Here is a 17276-nt window from a genome sequence, read left to right on the forward strand (position 1 = left end):
TCTCCTAGGTTGGACAGAGCTTACCAGACCTGCTGGCTATCTCTTCAGATTACTGACCAGCAGAATCCGATGTTTCTGAGTCCTGGGCCCTTGAAGCTCTGGAATTTGGTAGCAGATATTTTCATCCAGATGGATTTCTTTCAGGAACTGGCTGCTCTGATCCAGGCAGGCTTTGATCAAATCCTTTGAGCTCTTACTGACCGACAGACATGGGACACCACTTGCTGCTGTGGAATCTTGGTCTCCTCAGGGCTAAGCCCTTCTGGGATACCTCCTCAAAGGGGAGTTTCCCTTATCTCAGTTCTGTTTCAGGAAAGATTCTCCAAAGGCTTGTTTGCTTCTTGTTTCTTGTGTTTATTAATATTTATTATCAAAAGACTTGGCAGGTCTTCCCCAGACTTTCTGCACAAGTTCAGTCCACCACAGCTTTGTGGTGACCTGAATAGCACAAAATGGCCTTGAACTGTATAGCCTTTTTATTTTTATTCTTAATCTTTCCCAATTAAGTATAGACACGTAAATTATTTTTCTTAGTGACCCTATGACCCAAGACGTTGTGTGCTGCACTGCGGCATTCTCTATCCAAACACCTGCTACTACCCAAAAACCTCTAAAAGAAGAAGATGAAGAAGAAAGAAGAAGGAAAAGAGACAACACCCTAAAGTAGCCATTTTGTCTTCTTGTTTTCTGTTTTCTAAACTAGCTTATACACTAAATTTTAACTTTTTTCACCCAGTGACTTAAGAAAACTCTCTGATCTACACAACTTACACTTTTAGTTTTTCTACTTAATTTTAAAAGTTGTTTTCATGCTGTTCAATGAAATTCAATGTTTTCTTGGATGTCAGAGCTAGGCACCAGAGACAAGGGCACACTCTGTGCCTCAGACTCCAACACAGATCCTTTAGGTGCTCACTTTTCATCACTCTCTAATTTATACAAAAGCTACCACTGGCTACACTTTTGAATCACATGACCTTGCTTCAAAAAATGACCCTCTAGGATTCTTTCTAATATGCTGAAATACATTCTAGTGGACTCATTTCAATAACAACTTTGCTTCTTGTGTTATTCATTCTTAATGCTATCTACATTTCCAAACTTAGCAGTATCTATTAGTAGTTCTTCTCTTTTCCTTATCTTTATTCCCTGTATACTACACCTTACACACACTGGCTATCTCTGAGTCACCCAACACCAATATTCTTTTTTATATTACTAACAAGCAATGTATACAAAAGGATGACATGTTCTGCACAATCTCCAAGGAATTGCAGTATGACACGACGTAAAACGAGTTTCTGAAAACACTGCCTAAAGTAATCATCAGAAGTATATGCTGATGTAAGCCTGGAGTTCACAAGCCTTGACTGTTTACATGGTTTCTAAAACCTCATGTGACTGCTCAGTGTTGTTCAAACACTTGTCAAACTCAGAGGTGCTTGATGCTGTCACCATTTCCTGGGAGAAGCTGTCCCAGTGGCTGACCATGATCTGGGTGAAAAACCTTTTCCTAATATTCAAATATAACCTGCCCTGAGCCAGCTGCCTGCCCTTTTCTTGACTCCTGTCACTGGTCACAAGCGTGAAGAGATCTGCACCTGCCCCTGTGATTCCTCTCAGGAGGATGCTGAAGACCCCAAAGACTCTCTTTAGTCTCCTCTTCTCTGGGCTCAACTAAGTGACCTCAGCTGCACCAAGGCCTTCCCCTCCATACCCTGTCCCATCCTTGCTGCCCTCCTTTGCATTCTGTCTAATGGCTTGATAGCTTTTGATATTGTGCTGCCCAAAACTGCACCTCTCTGCTTTCAGTGCTTCTCCTGGCTGCTCCTTCAGGCTGCTGGCACCATCAGCAGAGACACAGAACAGCTTCTCCTGCCAGAGTTAGCCCTATCATCTGCACTTCCCCACATGTCTGCCTTGATGTTCACTGGGGACCTCCCTGGCAGGTTCAAAAGCTAAACTTGAACATTTTTCACATGCTTGCTTAACATATTTATTCACTTACATGAGGCGTATTTCTGCTGAAACTACAAACTTCTATTCTTACTTCAAGTCTGTGCAACTTTATAGTTCTAAAGCTTCAAGCCTTCTCCAAGGTCTCAGGTCAAACTTTGCATCCATCTCTATCTTGGAGCCTGTATGCTCAAGGCCTTGAAAGCTTTCTATGCCTGCATTCCCCACATCTGCCTGTGTCACAGCCTGTGCGGGTTTAGGATGGTCACCAGACAGGACGTGTCCAAAGGAGGCCGTGCCAGCTTCTGTGCAAGGCCCCGTGCCCTTCCTGCTGCGGCTGTGTCGGCAGCCCTGGGGCTCCTTCTGCTGCCCTGAGCCCGCAGAGCAGGGCAGTGTTTGCTGATGGTTTGAGCTGTTCTTAAAGATCCTGTCAGGTGGCCTTAGACATTTGGAGTGAGGGATTCCTTCCAACTGGGCCAATTTGGGGGCGCTGGGGGTGGCCTGAGAGCAGGTGGCCGTGTGTGCAAGGGCCCTTTGTGACATGGTGCAGCATGGTCACCATGGCATGGCACAGGACAGGGTGTCAAAGGGCCCATGTGACATGTGGTGACATAGGAGCTGGTGGTGACACAGCCACACCACAGTGCTTGGTGCATGCGACGGGACAGGACACACCAGAGCGGTGCTGTGAGGAGCCCCTGCACAGCACACTCGCTTCTGTCTGACCCGGAGCTTTTCTGAAGTGTTATTCCTACACGTGACCTCGAGGCCAGACCTCTGTCCTTGTCGAGGAGCCTCCCGTCCTTGTGGCAGGAGGCCTCGAGACCCAAGAGCAGGACTTGTCCTGTGGTCTTGCCAGGACTTCAGTCTTGCAGGTGCCTTCCAGCCACAACTGCAGCACTTGCTGACGTGAAGCTGTTGCAAGGCATCGCTCCTGCAAGTAGCCATAAATCCAATCACTGGCATGGAGCAGAGAGCTCTGAGAGCACCCAACCTGGCCTGGGTGGAGGAGGAGGAAGAAGGAGGCCCTGGAGCTTCCCCAGCACAGACGACTAAAGAGGTGCAGCAGTTCCAGCTGCTACAGGAGGATGAGTGGCAGAGCTGAGCCACAAGGCTGGGGCCTGCATCCACCTGGGTCCTGTCCCATCCCATCCCATCCCATCCCATCCCATCCCATCCCATCCCATCCCATCCCATCCTCTGGGGACACACCCATGGACAGGACCAGAGAAGGGCCAAGGCTGTGCCTTGGCAGAGGCTGTGCTGCATTAACCGGGGGCATCCCAGAGCTGTCCCTGCCTGGGGAGTGCACGGCTGGGCTGTGTTCTCTGGCCTCTCCTGCAGCCCCTTAGCTCTGGCTGCTCTTTGCCAGATGCAGCCATGGACCAGACTCAAGAGCAGGACCACGCCTGTGGCCTCATCTCCAGAACAGCGCAGGTACCTGCAGCCATCCCCACCTGGGCTGGGCCTGCTGGCACTGCCCAGCCCAGCACCGCACTTGGAGCACTCCATGCAATATTCCTCTCTTCCCGACCTTCTTTCTCCTGCCTGACTTGCAAATTCATGAAATGCATTTGGCAGGAAGAGACCAGCATCATGGGCACTGTGTCCATGGAAAACTGTGATGTCTACACCACTGACACCAGTGCTACCATGCTGAAATGGATTTTGGAGAAGGCTCTTTCCAGTCCAAAGCAAGTAAGCAGCCTATGGCCAGGGTTTGATCCTCCAGGAATTGCTTGGCCTCCCAAGCCATGCCTGCTGCTCACTCTAAGCCTTGGAGGCCATTGCAGTGTGATGAGAAGGAAAGCACTTCTCTGGGGAAGCTGGGGACATTCCTGACTCCCTCTGACAGCTTTCCAACTCTCCCCATGCCTTCTCCAGGTGCCTGCCATCGTGAGGTGCATCCACCAGGTGCTCATGACCAATGAATCTGCTGAGCACAGGCTGGAGAGGACCCTGCTGGATCTCACCGAGGCACAGCCTGACAATGTGGTCATTACTCTCCTGCGTGTGGCCCCAACGTGTGACAGGTTTGGGGCCCACCTGTCCAGAGGGCTCACGGCTCCCCAGCCCATTGCCCTGTACAGCCTGGCCCAGGTGTGTCACCAACAGAGAGTTCCAGGGCCCTCTGGCTGCTCCCTTTCCCAGCCCTGGCATGTCAGCCCCTGAGCCTGCTGCCATGCTGCCACCCTGCCCCTCAGCAGCTTGTCCCCACAGGCCTGGGCTGCCTGGGTGCTGCTGCTGCTGAGGGGCAGTGGGCAGAGGCAGAGCTGGCAGCCAGCTCAGCTCCCTGCTGCTACCCAGGCCATGGGGATGTGTCTGAGACCCTGTGCCTGACATGGAGCTCTGACCCCGCAGAGCTGCAATGACCATATGGAAGAGGATCTTGTGCTCGCCCAGGACTGCACAGAGGGCACTCCTGATACTCCTGGATGTGCTGGGGGACTGGCCAGAGTACAGCAGGTGCACCTCGGATTGGAAGACCACGGGTGTCTTTGCCCTGGCTGTGAGTTTCTGGAACTGGCCTGCACTCACCCCAAGGCTGCCTCTCCAGCAGCTCTGCACCCTCCTTCCCCCACTGCATCTCCCTGCCTCAGGCACTGGGCTGAAACCTGGCCTAGGGGCAGCTTCAGGGCCACCAGGCCAGGTTCTCTCCCTGCGTCTCCCCCGGCCTCTCCCTGCCACACTCAGGCCCTGCTACACGGACACCTGGACACTGAGCGCTGTCTGAGACTGCTTTGTCCCCTGCAGGCAACTGTGGTGATGTGGAAGATCCTCCAGGTGCCCTGCTGGCCAGAAGCTTTAACAGTGTATTTCCCCCAGCTCTTTGTGCATCTGCTCCTCCAAGTGTTCTTCAGCACAGAACAGATGCCAGAGGAGGGCTGGAACTTCTGGAAGAGATGCCAGGAAGAACACGGCTTTGCCACCAGCCCCAACAGGTGCTCCATCCCAGTCCTCCTGCCCCTGCCACATCTCAAGGGCAGAAGCCAGTGCTCCCAGCATGACCTGGACTTTGCTGTGCACACAGGTTTGCAGTGCAGACCCTCAAGTCTCTCCTCTGCCAAATGCACCATGAGGAAGTGGTGCTGTCAATGGAGCACAAGTGTGGCTGGGACACGCTCCTGTGTGCTGACACCCACCACTGTGCCGTGGGTCTGCTGGCCAGGTGAGACCCCCTTCTCCCCACTGCCTCTGGCATTTCTGCCATTTCTGGGCCCAGGGCCTGGCCCAACACCGTCCCCGTGCTTGTGGGCCAGAGGGCCTTGTTAGCAAGGGATGGTCAAGCAGACTGGGAAAAGGCTTGGGAGAGGAAAGAGCCCACAAGGAGCTGCCTCCCAAGGAGCCCATGTCCACTCACATCCTTGGGGAGAAAGACCAGGCCCATGGGAGTGAGTCCCCTGGCAGAGATTTGCTCAGGGTCCTGGTCCCATTTTTACCCTGCCAGGGAGATGCGCCATGCTTCTCTAGGGTTGTGTTCCAGAATTGCATTGCACTTCCTCTGGCTGCTCAGCACACAAGAGCCACGCTGGGATCTGCCCGCCCTGGCATTCCTTGTGGAGGTGAGCCTGATGGCCAGCACTACCTCCCTGAGCTGCCTGCCAGCTCTCTGCCCTCTCATAGCCGCAGCTGCCTGGGACGCTGCCCGTGCCCTGTGCTGCTGCCTGGGCCCGGCCCTGTGCGGTTCCAGGCTTCTGCCGGCTGGCTTCCTTGTCACTGCCCTGTGCCTTTCAGATCCCAGAGTACCTGGACTCCAGTGAATGCAGTGACAGTGTTGTGCAGGTCTCCTCAAGGTGCCTGCAGAGCGAGTGCAGGGAGAGGTGTCACCTGGCGCTCAGGGCCCTTCTCAGGTTCATTGACCATCCCTCCATGGTGAGAAGGGGACAGTGGCTGAAGCTGGGGAATGCAGTCACTTGGGCTTGGCTGGGCTTGGAGCTCTGAGGCAGCTGCTCCCAGCTCTCCTGCCTCCTGCTTCAGCTGCCCCAGTGCTTCAGGACTGGCCTTTGTACTCTGGGTTCTGCCACAGCAGCAAGCTGCGATTTCACACACTTGTGTTCCACACAGGCGAAAAAAATGTGGAGCCTGACTGAAACACTCATGGACCTACTTCAGGACAAAGATGCAGACATAATTGGGATGTCACTCATCATACTCAGCGTTATATTCACCTACAAATACATCGTGGTACCCAGCCCCATTGCCCTGCAGCTGGCTGAGGCGCTCCTGCCGCTCTTTGACCACGTAAGGCTCTGTGCCCTCAGCCATGGGCACTGAGTGCTGCCCAGACACTTTGTACTCTGTGGATTTTCAGGCCTGTGCCAATGTGAGCCTGGAGCACACAATGCTAACATCAACTAACATCATTTACCCTTCCTTTCTTACAGGAGAATAGCCAGGTCCAGCTGCTCTCTATAGGGCTCTTCCGAGGTACGATGGACTTTTTGGGAAGGGGAAAAAATCCTCTGGAGATGCCTGTGCGCCAGAGCCTCCTGCCCCTGTTCTTCCATTGCCATGATGAGAACCAGCGTGTGGCAGAGGTGAGGATTCGTGGGCTGCTGTTGTTGCTCTGGGAGGGAGCTGGGCTGCCTCCTGCCCTGGTGCCTTGCCAGCCACAGCCTCCTCCAGGCCTTGGCACAGGGACGTGGCTCCTGTGCCCTGGGCTGTGGGGCCAACTTTGGGTCTCTGCTGCTCTCCAGGCCTCCCTGGAAACGCTGCATTGTGCAGCCAAGTTCCTGAAGAGGAGGGATCTCCAGAAGCTGGAACAGGAGAACATGTGGATGTTGGGCGACATCCTGGTAAGGGTGGCCTGCAAGCCCCAGCCTCAGGCTGGAGAAGTCCCCTGCCCCTGGTGCCCAGTGTGTGGGGCTGGCCGGGCCTCAGGGCTGGGCGGGCACGGGAGGCCGGGGCTGGGGCACAGCCGGAGCCAACCCTTCCCTCCTGCCGCTCTCTGCAGCTGGCACAGGACAGGAGCCGAGCGGCCGAGCACCTGCGCCGGGCCCTGCCGTACCTGCAGAGCCCACAGGAGCCGCTGCGAGAGGCGGCCATCAGGTTCATGGCTGAGCCAGGAGCCCGGGCTCCCTCCCCGCCCCGCCGCAGCTCGGGCCCAGCCGCGGCTGCTGCCCCGGCAGCGGCACCCGGGCCCGGCGCCCTGGAGCCCCGGCTGCCCTCGGGGCCGCTGCCGGCCTCTGGCAGCCGTGCCCTTGGGCTGAGTCAGGATGCGGCAAGGGCCCGGGCTGAGCCCTGCCGGGCCAGGAGGGCGTGTGGCCCCAGGGCTGGCAGCGCCGCTGGCAGGGAGCTGTGCCGCTGGGGCCCTGACAGGCTCTGTGTTCCCAGGGATGGCCGGGCGGCTCCTGAGGGGGCAGCAGGCAGAGCTGCAGCTCATCTCCGAAGGTGAGTGAGGGCAGCGGGCTGACAGCGGCGGCTGTCGGAGGGAGCTGCAAGCCCTGGCCCGGCTGCGGGGGGCTCTGCTCCCTGTGTGGATGAGGGGCGGCGTGGGCAGAGCTCACCGAGATTTCAGGGGTACGTGGGGCATTCGTGGCCAGCAGCTTCGGGCTGATCCCCTTGGTCCCTGCTCCCTGCTGGCCATGGCAAGAGCCGGCTGGGATGGCCCTGGCAGGGGGCTCTCGTTGGGTCACCGCAGGTCTGGGATCTGACCGTGGCTCTGTTGCTCTCTTTTCCAGCCCTTGAAGTTGTGATAAACGGGCCAGGAGACCAGCTCCTTTTAAAAAGGCCTTTATTAAGCAGCACAGCTCTGGGGTGGGGGCCCGAGGGGTTGCGCACACCGCCACTGCTCCCACTGGACACCGCAGAAGAGGAGGATCCGTGCAGCTCTGTCACTAGGACAGAGCTGGGCCTTCCTTCCTCACGGGAGTCCCCGGGAAGACTCATTCTTTAGGGCTCGTAGTCTAGGCTGTCATCCCAGTCGAGTCTCCTCGAGGTTACGTCGGCCCCTGGAAAGAAGCCAGGGGACTCCTCTGAGTCTTCCTTGTTAGATGGTGCTGGTTTTATTCCTTCCCTTTTGCGTGGCTCGTTGTTTTGGGGTCTTTTCCAGTCTGGGTGCATCCCATAAGTCTCTGGTCTCTCTCGTTTGCATAAAAGTCAGTATGTCATCTTCCTCCTCAGGATGGTACAGCAACTCGGGAAAGGGATACAATGTTGCCATGTGGGAGTCTAGGAGCAGTGTGGGCAGTGCCTGGCTGAACACAGAACAAAAATATGGGGTACAGCAATTTGTGACAGGGGTACAAGGTAAGTAAACCTGGGACAGGGGTACAAGGTAAGTAAGGAGTTTACAAACAGCAACTGGAACGTATTATTCTTAATATCCTGGGACCAGGGTACAAGGTAAGTAAGGAGTTTACAAACAGCAACTGTAACATATTATTCTTAACAATATCCCCCCTCTTATATTTTGATCGGGCTCTAGCCCGCATCAACCATTAACTTCTGGCTCTTGAGAATATTTATCTCTTAATTCTCGATATTGCTCATATATTTCCCTGGCAGTTTTGTGCTCTCGATCCTGACTTTGAGTCTCCATTAACATGATCCTGGCCTGCTTCTTATCTTTTATTTCAGGGATCTGGATGCTTGCTTGTACTGTGGTAGTCACTGTCTTGATTAGGCAGGGGAGTAAACAGGGCAGGAACAAGAAACTTGCAAATGCACAGACAGCAATAAAGACTATTTTTTTCCACCACCCTTTTTTGAAGGACCAAAGGTCATTCCACCAGTCTGAGTTCACCAGAGGAGTCCATTCCTGGGTGCCCACATAAGCTATCTTTCATATTTCTTTTGAGATGTTTTTGATTACCTCACTCTTATCATCTATCTCCAGGCAACATTCAGAGGAATTAAACTTTCCACAAATGCCTCCTTCATCTGCCAATAGGTAGTCCACCGCCAGCCGAATCTGATAGACTACAGCCCTGGTTTGTGCCAATTGTGTGCTGATGTGGTCTAAAGCAAGGGCAGTTCTGTTTGACACCACTTCTAATACTGCCTGGAGACGGATGATTCGGTTTAACATATAGACTGGGGTACGATACCCCCAGGATCCATCCTGGGCCCACGTGGCCGGTCCATATGTCTTAATTATTTCCTCAGGGGTCCAGATCTTCCCCTTCCATTTCTGATTGCTTCCTAGGTCCATTACATGCCTCCTCTTTCGACTGCCTTTTTTTTTAAGTTATCATACAAGGGGACTCCCAAGTATGACCCTGATTTCTTAGGTAGGAGGAAAAAAGCAGGCTTTATTATCCCAATTGTGCAGCTTCCTGCCCAATCCCCTGGGAGGTGGGTATATGCAGTGCTCCCACAAATCCAAAATAAATACTCAGGGGCCTTCCAGAAAGTGTCCTGTGTGTCTGTAGGATGTTCCCAGTATTTTGAGAGTTCTCTTAACCCCCAAAAAGGGTTTATTCCTTTTTCTGCGCACTCATACAGTTTGTACCCCTCATGATAAATACACCCCCTTTCCTTTCTCCCAGTGGCCCAATACCTGTTTGGTTCTTGGGGAATCCACCTGCTGCCTGAGTGTTTCACCGTCAGGTATCTTTTGCAGGCCATTTTTCCCACAGGGGTTTTGTATCTTCTTCCTGTCCTTTTAATGCATTCTTCCCCAATCACTCTTGCTTTCAGATCCCATTGTTCCCGTCCCCTGTTCCCTGTCTGGGGTTTTTGCTCAGTTAATTTCCACCTTAAAATGTCTAAAGGTGCTAGGCTGATCCCTTCCCAGGGCCAAATATCTGACATCTGGGTGTTCCCACATACCCAACAATTGGTTAAGTTTAACCCTCTGCTGATTCTTCTCCATCAGGTCAATGAATAGGTTCTTACCTCGTGTTTCATCCAGATCACCTTTCTTTATCTTCAATTGTTTTTCTTTTATTACATCATTCAGTCCCTCTTGTTCAAAGCAGAGCCAGGATTCTCCTACAGGGCATTCTCCAAGCAGACCTTGCCTAAATGAGGCAGTATTTCTAGTAATCCAATATGTCTTTCCTTCCTCCTGACAGGTTTCCAATTTGGTGTGATCAAAACAGGTGGGATTGATGTTTGTGTGGACCCTCATCAGTGATCTTAGATCCTCTCCATCATATAGGGGATACATGCTTCTCCACTGTCCCCCATCCCAAGGCTCACCAGCTGGACCAACATCAGTCCACCTAAGAGTCCGGTATGAGCTAGTTTTGTTTTAGGGAGCTTCATGGCTCATCTTCCCTGTTAGCCTCACCCGGTCTTGCCTCTTAGGTCTTTTTGGGGGATCAGGAGAGATGGTATGGTCCTTCTTCTCCCACCTTCTTTAATTTAGTTGCCTTTTTGGAGAATGTTCTGTGGGAGAAGTTCATGGTGGGGGGGGTTTCATTCAACTAACTTTGCTAACATCAAAATATTTAACAGCAACAACCACAAGAACTTCAAGAACACTCCCACTTAAACCAACTCACTCGGCAGAGTTCTGCAGTCTTTGTTTATATTCTTTCTCTCTCAGTCTATTTCTGGCTGCCTCTTTATCCTGGTTTAGGGCAAATTTGGGAGAAAACTTCCAGGGGGGGCTCCCCCCGGGAAGCAAACCCATGTGGCTCTTTTCCCCCCACCCCCCAACAAGTTCGGGAAGAGATTTCTCTGAGAGAAGTGAAAAAAAAACCTGTTCATTTCACAGGCACAGCACTACCCAGCACAAAAATGAATGATATCAAATTACAAAACCTCTCGCCCTTCAGAAGAGATGACGAACTTCAGAGGGTCTCTTTCCTGGCGGTGTTGGCTCTGTTATCAGTCCCTCTGGCGCTGGAAAATGCCGCTGCCCAGGCTGGGCTCCCGGTAGTCCACGGGTGCAAGCTCCCGGTGCTCCCCCGAGTCCCCAGTCCAGAGCAGGCTCAATTCGTTTCAGAAAAGGGAAAGAAAACAGTCCAGGAAGACCTCTCTGCTCCGGCTAGTTGGAAAGCCAAGGCGATCTGTGTCTTGTTGTCTGTCTGTGCTGTAGTCAAAACTCCCGATGCGGGGGGGGGGGGGGGGGGCAAGTACAGTCTGATAACAGACTTGGTGCTTCTTTTCCACTCACTTTTACTCTCAGATGGAATTTTAAGAATACAGAACCTGTGTCTGAGTTAGGTGGACAAATGGGGATACAATTTAACATCATAATCAACCCAGGACTTTCTACCCCTTATCCCCTTATTATCGACTTACTGCTAAAACTAACATTCCAACTCTGCACACATTTACATACATAGAAACTTCTCCTCTGTTTCACCCCAAAAATACAAGCAGTATATCCATCATGCCCCTGTCAAGCCCCACAACAAGCTACTGAATCCAGACCCCCCCCACGCTGGAGAGCTGCAGGATTCCCCACTCTCTCATTTTACTTACTCAATACACCATCTTTCACTTGCTCATACCTTCAACACTTACACATTTCCTTCTGTTTCATGTCTGCGTGGTTTAAGATACAGACAATGGCAGTAACCTTTTACCCAATGATCAGTTCTCCCTGAGGTACACATCGTGTTGTTCCATCTCTCTGCATTATCCACCATGTACAACCTGGTCCTTGAGCAAAGACAACCCCACGAATGGGTTTTGTCTGTGCCCAAGGTAGAATTGACCCAAACTGTCTTCCCTAGCAGACCTCTGACATGTACTACTGGGACTTTGTCTCCGTCTACTACATGTAAAGACTCAGACTGGGCAGGACCTGCTCGGTTGGTGGAATCTCTGGTATTGACTAACCAGGTGGCCCTTTGCTAGATGTTGCTCCCAAGTATAGGTTTTCTCTCAGAAAATGATCACACAACCCTTGGGTTCCCCAATGAGTCAGTTCATGTATCTCATTTAATATTTTCCGGGCTAAGGCCTTGTTCAGAAACTTTCGCCCATCTGAGGTTAACCATTCTCCTTGTTCTCCTTGAGACAGTTCTAATTTTTTTATTACTTCCCATTCTTTCTTGGTAAATATTGGTTCCTTCTTTCCGTCCTCTTCAGTTACTACCTCATCCAGTTTAAAAACTTTTACTGATTCCTTTGGATCTAAGGCCACTTCTTTAGCTGCTTGGTCAGCAAGTCGGTTCCCTCTGCTTTCTAAAGAGTCTCCCTTCTGATGCCCCTTCATGTGGACCACTGCAATCTCTGTGGGTTTGGTCAAGGACTCTAATACTGATTTAATCAGCCCTTCATGTGCCAGGTTCTTCCCTTTGGAGTTCAGGTAGCCTCTCTCCTCCCAGATCTTACCAAAGGTATGGACTATCCCAAAGGCATACTTTGAATCTGTATAGATGGTTCCTTTTTCTCTCTCTAGCAAGTCCAGACCCCTCTTTAGAGCATGAACCTCACAGCACTGAGCTGACCAACTGGGGGGTAGTCTCCCTTTTTCTAGGACCTCTAGTTTTCCTTCCCCTACCTCTATGACTACTGCATACCCTGAATATCTTTTCCCCTCCACCACCCTGGAGGAACCATCAGTAAATAGTACCTTCCCATAGGGCAGGGGTACATCTCCCAGATCTTCCCTCACTTTGGTTTGGAGATTTACCAATTCTAAGCAGTCATGTTCTAATTCAGGCAGAGGCTCCCGTGACAAAAATTGTGCCGGGTTCAGGCCCTTGGAGGTTACTAGCTCCAAATTGCTAGTATCCATTAGGATGACTTCATATTTTAATATCCTGGCATCTGTCAGCCACTGCTGAGCCTTTCGGCTCAAGATTGTTTTTAAATCATGTGGTGTGTGGACTCTGATCTTACCCTGTAGGGTTAGCTTTTGGGCCTCTTCTATTAAAATGGCAGCAGCAGCTATTGATTGCACGCAGGTGGGCCACCCACAAGCTACTGGGTCCAGCAGTTTGGATTGACAGGCTATGGGCTTACGACATCCTCCCCATTCCTGGGTCAGAACCCCATATGCAGTCCCTTCTTCAGAGTTGACAAACAAATCAAATTCTTTTTTTTTTTAAGTCAGGCAGGCTTAAAACTGGTGCTGAGGACAGCTTAACCTTCAGCCGATTTAATTACGCTTCATCTTCAGCTGTCTACCTTATGGGTTCACAATCAACTAGCTTTTCATAAAGAAACTTGATGCTCTGGGTATATTGTTCCATCCATAGTTTGCAATATCTAAAAAGGCTTAAGAGTTTTCTTATGTCCCTCTTTGTTTTTGGTGCAGGTATGGCTAGAATGCCTGATACTCTTTCTGGGCTCAGTTCTTCTGGTTTTCAGATGCTGGTACAGTTGGGAGCACATCCAAGGATCTTTAGTACCATACCAAGGCCACTGTCCTTGTATCTCTAGTTTGGGCCAAACCTCTATACAGTAATGGATCATCTTGATCCGGTCTAGGCCCTTGGTGGCCTCTTGTGCATCCCAGCAATTTAACGTTTGCCCTAGTGGGCTATCAGGGGGAATGGTTCTGGTGGCCTCTTCATTCCCCTTGGGACCTACTCTCTTACTTAAACGTTGTCCCATTGCTCCTCCTATCTCCGGGCCTTCACTTAAAAAAACTTACGGTGCCTCTACTTGAATAAAACTGGAACTGACAGACAACACAACTTCTAACCAACTTAAAACTGGCCCTTACTTAAATTAAACTTTATAAAGGTGCTCCTACTCAAACTGAAAATTTCTAATGACGGACAACTGACCTTTCAAACCTCAACAAAAACTCACACTCTAGGAACTCACTCTCTCCTCCTTTCACACTAGGGAATACACTCAATCTTCTCACACAAGAATCCACACCCTTTCTTACACTCGGCCGGCCTTCCACTCACACTTTGAATTTTCTGGGGCTTGCAGTCTCCGCTTGCCCCGGGGGTTAGGTCCCAGCGGGGCTTGCAGGTTCCGCTTGCCCCTCCCTACACCCCAATCCCGTTCCCCTCGCGCCTCGCCTCCCTGACCCCCTTGCCAGCGAAGACTATGAGCACTCCTGGGTCGACGTCGAGGGGACCCTAGCACTAGACGCTCCTGGGACCTTCCCCCGTCCCTGTCTCAGTGCCGTCCACAAGATTTGGTCAGCAGGGCTCACCCCGGAACCCCCTGCCCCTCCGCTCCCTGACTATCCCCCTTCCCCAGTGAGAATAGCTTCTGCGCGAGGGCTGACTGTAAGTGAGTGGTGGGAGAATTCCCCCTTGCCTCCTAGCCGCTCCGCCCACCAGGGAATGGCTTCGGCTAAGGGATGCGTGAGTGTATTACTCTAGCTGCCTCGCCCGCCCGCGCAGACTACCTGCCCCTGTGCTCTCCGGCAGCAGGTTGACGACCTCCCTTCCCAGGAACCCCCTGAGCCGAGACTGAGCCGCGACAACTAGAGCCTTTCAGCACGTCCTGTGTCACAGACCCTGGGAAGCGAGGGCCCTTCGCTGACCGCCTGGTGCCGGTAGGGCCTGGGGACCCCCAATTCCAATTCCCCGGTCAGGTCGTCTGAGTACCCAAGCGGGGGGGGTGTGTTCACTCACACCGAACCTAGGCACCCCCACACACCACCCCGGGAGTTACCTAGATTGCCTGCGTGTGACTCTCACTCACCTAGGCCTTCCACACGCCCGGAGCAGCCTAGGCCGTTTAGCCCTTTTCAGTAGAGGGGCCTACCCCTATGTGCGCCACTCACTCTCTTAGGTACCCTCTGCGCACTCAGAGGGGGGGCTTTTATCCCCAGGAGACGCCTCACTCGTTTCTCTAGGCCCAAGTGAGCCTCTTTCGCTTCCTGCCGTTCCCGGCCGGCCCCCTCGCGGGAGTCCGGAACCGCGGTACTGGGCAGTCCACACTCGCCCCGGGGGTCTGAGCTGCCAGCCCCCGTCTCACTCACACATCCACTCACTCGCCTCCTACTCCCGCCACCGGTGGCTTACCCAATCCGGTGCTCTTCTGCGATGTCGATCCCAGGCTGTTCTTCTGGGTCCGGTATAGCCAGCTGTCCCCCGGAGGCCCAATAGGGTGGGCAGCTGTCCCGTCCTTGGTCCTCTTCAGGGCGTGGCTATCCCGGACGAGCCCCCAAGCTGTGATAAACGGGCCAGGAGACCAGCTCCTTTTAAAAAGGCCTTTATTAAGCAGCACAGCTCTGGGGTGGGGGCCCGAGGGGTTGCGCACACCGCCACTGCTCCCACTGGACACCGCAGAAGAGGAGGATCCGTGCAGCTCTGTCACTAGGACAGAGCTGGGCCTTCCTTCCTCACGGGAGTCCCCGGGAAGACTCATTCTTTAGGGCTCGTAGTCTAGGCTGTCATCCCAGTCGAGTCTCCTCGAGGTTACGTCGGCCCCTGGAAAGAAGCCAGGGGACTCCTCTGGGTCTTCCTTGTTAGATGGTGCTGGTTTTATTCCTTCCCTTTTGCGTGGCTCGTTGTTTTGGGGTCTTTTCCAGTCTGGGTGCATCCCATAAGTCTCTGGTCTCTCTCGTTTGCATAAAAGTCAGTATGTCATCTTCCTCCTCAGGACGGTACAGCAACTCGGGAAAGGGATACAATGTTGCCATGTGGGAGTCTAGGAGCAGTGCGGGCAGTGCCTGGCTGAACACAGAACAAGAAACACAGGGTACAGCAACTTGGGAGAGGGGGCAGGGTCTGGCTGAACACAGAACAAGAAATATGGGGTACAGCAATTTGTGACAGGGGTACAAGGTAAGTAAACCTGGGACAGGGGTACAAGGTAAGTAAGGAGTTTACAAACAGCAACTGGAACGTATTATTCTTAATATCCTGGGACAGGGGTACAAGGTAAGTAAGGAGTTTACAAACAGCAACTGGAACGTATTATTCTTAATATCCTGGGACCAGGGTACAAGGTAAGTAAGGAGTTTACAAACAGCAACTGTAACATATTATTCTTAACAAAGCCATGACAGGTGACATCAGCCTTGAGGAGGGAAGCCTGGCCAGTGAAACCCTGGACCTTCTCAGGGCAGGAGACCGTGCTCCAATCTCTGTGTTCGTGAGGCTGAGAGATCAGCTCCACAGGGCATGGAGGTCACGGCCTCGTCCATGGGGCTGTGCCTGGCTGTGCTGCTGGAGCTCCACTGAGATGTGATCTGGGAGCCTCTGTCTACTGTGGCCGCCTGATCCAGCAGGCATTTTCCATTTATTTCCAGTCTGTCCTTTTCGTGTTTTCAGTTTTCTGTAGTGTTTAAATATAGGATATGTTCTAAAAAACAGACTGCAAGACTGTTCTTTTGCTGCCCAGGGTCTGCAGGGCATAGGGGAAGAGGGGGAAAAGGGTGCTTGTGCTCAGCAAGCTGCCCAGGTGTGCAGTGGTGCAGGGAAAATGGCCAGAAGACCCTTGGCCTTTGGTGGTTGTGCTGAAGGCACAAGCCCTGTCCCAGCCTGGCAGCACCGTCTGTGTCCTCCTGCCCATGTGGTGCTGGCTGGATTGCTGAGGGCTCCCAGGTGCATCTTGCTCCAACTCCATGAGCAGCCCCCAGGCTTGATTTGCCTTGTTCCTGACAGCTGGCTGCTCTGGTGCTTCCCTGGGGCTCCTAACTGGAGTAGGTTTATCTGAGAGGGGTGAGAATGCCAGGATGTGCCAGGACCAGAGCCTTGGGGTTTCCAAGGAAGAAACCATCAATCCCCTTTTCCAGGAGATTCCAACCCTCTAAATCACACCTGGGATGGGGATCAGAGGAATCACTGGAGTGCTTAAGACTGTAATGCTGGGAATAAAATCTGGTCTTTAATGAACCCCATTTCCTGATGGGAAATAATCCAGGAATTCAGTTCCTGGAATTGGAAAAAGAAGGAGATGGTTTTTTGGGAGGTGCCATAGGTGCTCCTGGACAGGGGATTTCCCTAATCCATCCTTCCCTGATTGAGGAATGGAAGTTTGTGGGATGAGCCAGGATTAACAGACCCCTCCCTCAGGTGTGTGATCCAGGACTTTTCCTGCTTTTTCCCAGCCCAGGTGAGACATGTGCAGCATTCCAGAGGGATGGAGCTATCATGTTTGTAATCCATGATTTTCACATTTTTTCCCTAGTTGTTCCCAGTCCAGGTGAGCCGTGTGCAGCCTTCCAAATGGATTGGTTCAAACCAGGAAGGATTTTATTTCCCATGGGAATAAACCTGGGCTCCAAAACACTCCCAGAACGGCAAAATCACAATTTTAGCAGCTTTTTCCAGCTCCACATTGCAGGAATTCATGGATCTGCTGATGGTGATAGTGGATGCTCATCCCAAATAATCTGCCTGTTTGTCTAGGAACACTCGGGTGATGGTGCTGATACAAGTTGTGCTGATTCAGTCTGCTGAGATTTTTGGGGATTTTTTTTGTGTGATTTCAGGGGTGTGGGATAAACAGGGGGGGGGAGGAGGGGAGGGCAGGACACAATCTGGATCTGGAAA

At 52.3% G+C, this 17276-nt stretch overlaps 1 protein-coding gene and 1 long non-coding RNA gene across 2 annotated transcripts in view; both read left to right on the forward strand.

Annotated features, from left to right (window-relative positions):
- The window catches only part of LOC147646881 (uncharacterized), a 450805-nt gene that overhangs the window by 26021 nt on the left and 407508 nt on the right, over positions 1-17276 (forward strand). The window lies entirely within an intron of this gene.
- Positions 7606-16093, forward strand: LOC147646882 (uncharacterized). The gene is made up of 2 exons (XR_015281772.1): positions 7606-15591; positions 15660-16093. It is a non-coding gene; the product is annotated as an uncharacterized LOC147646882 (long non-coding RNA).

Source organism: Cyanistes caeruleus, unplaced genomic scaffold (genome assembly GCF_971803275.1).
Source record: "Cyanistes caeruleus unplaced genomic scaffold, bCyaCae1.hap1.1 HAP1_SCAFFOLD_76, whole genome shotgun sequence".
NCBI classification, from domain to species: domain Eukaryota; kingdom Metazoa; phylum Chordata; class Aves; order Passeriformes; family Paridae; genus Cyanistes; species Cyanistes caeruleus.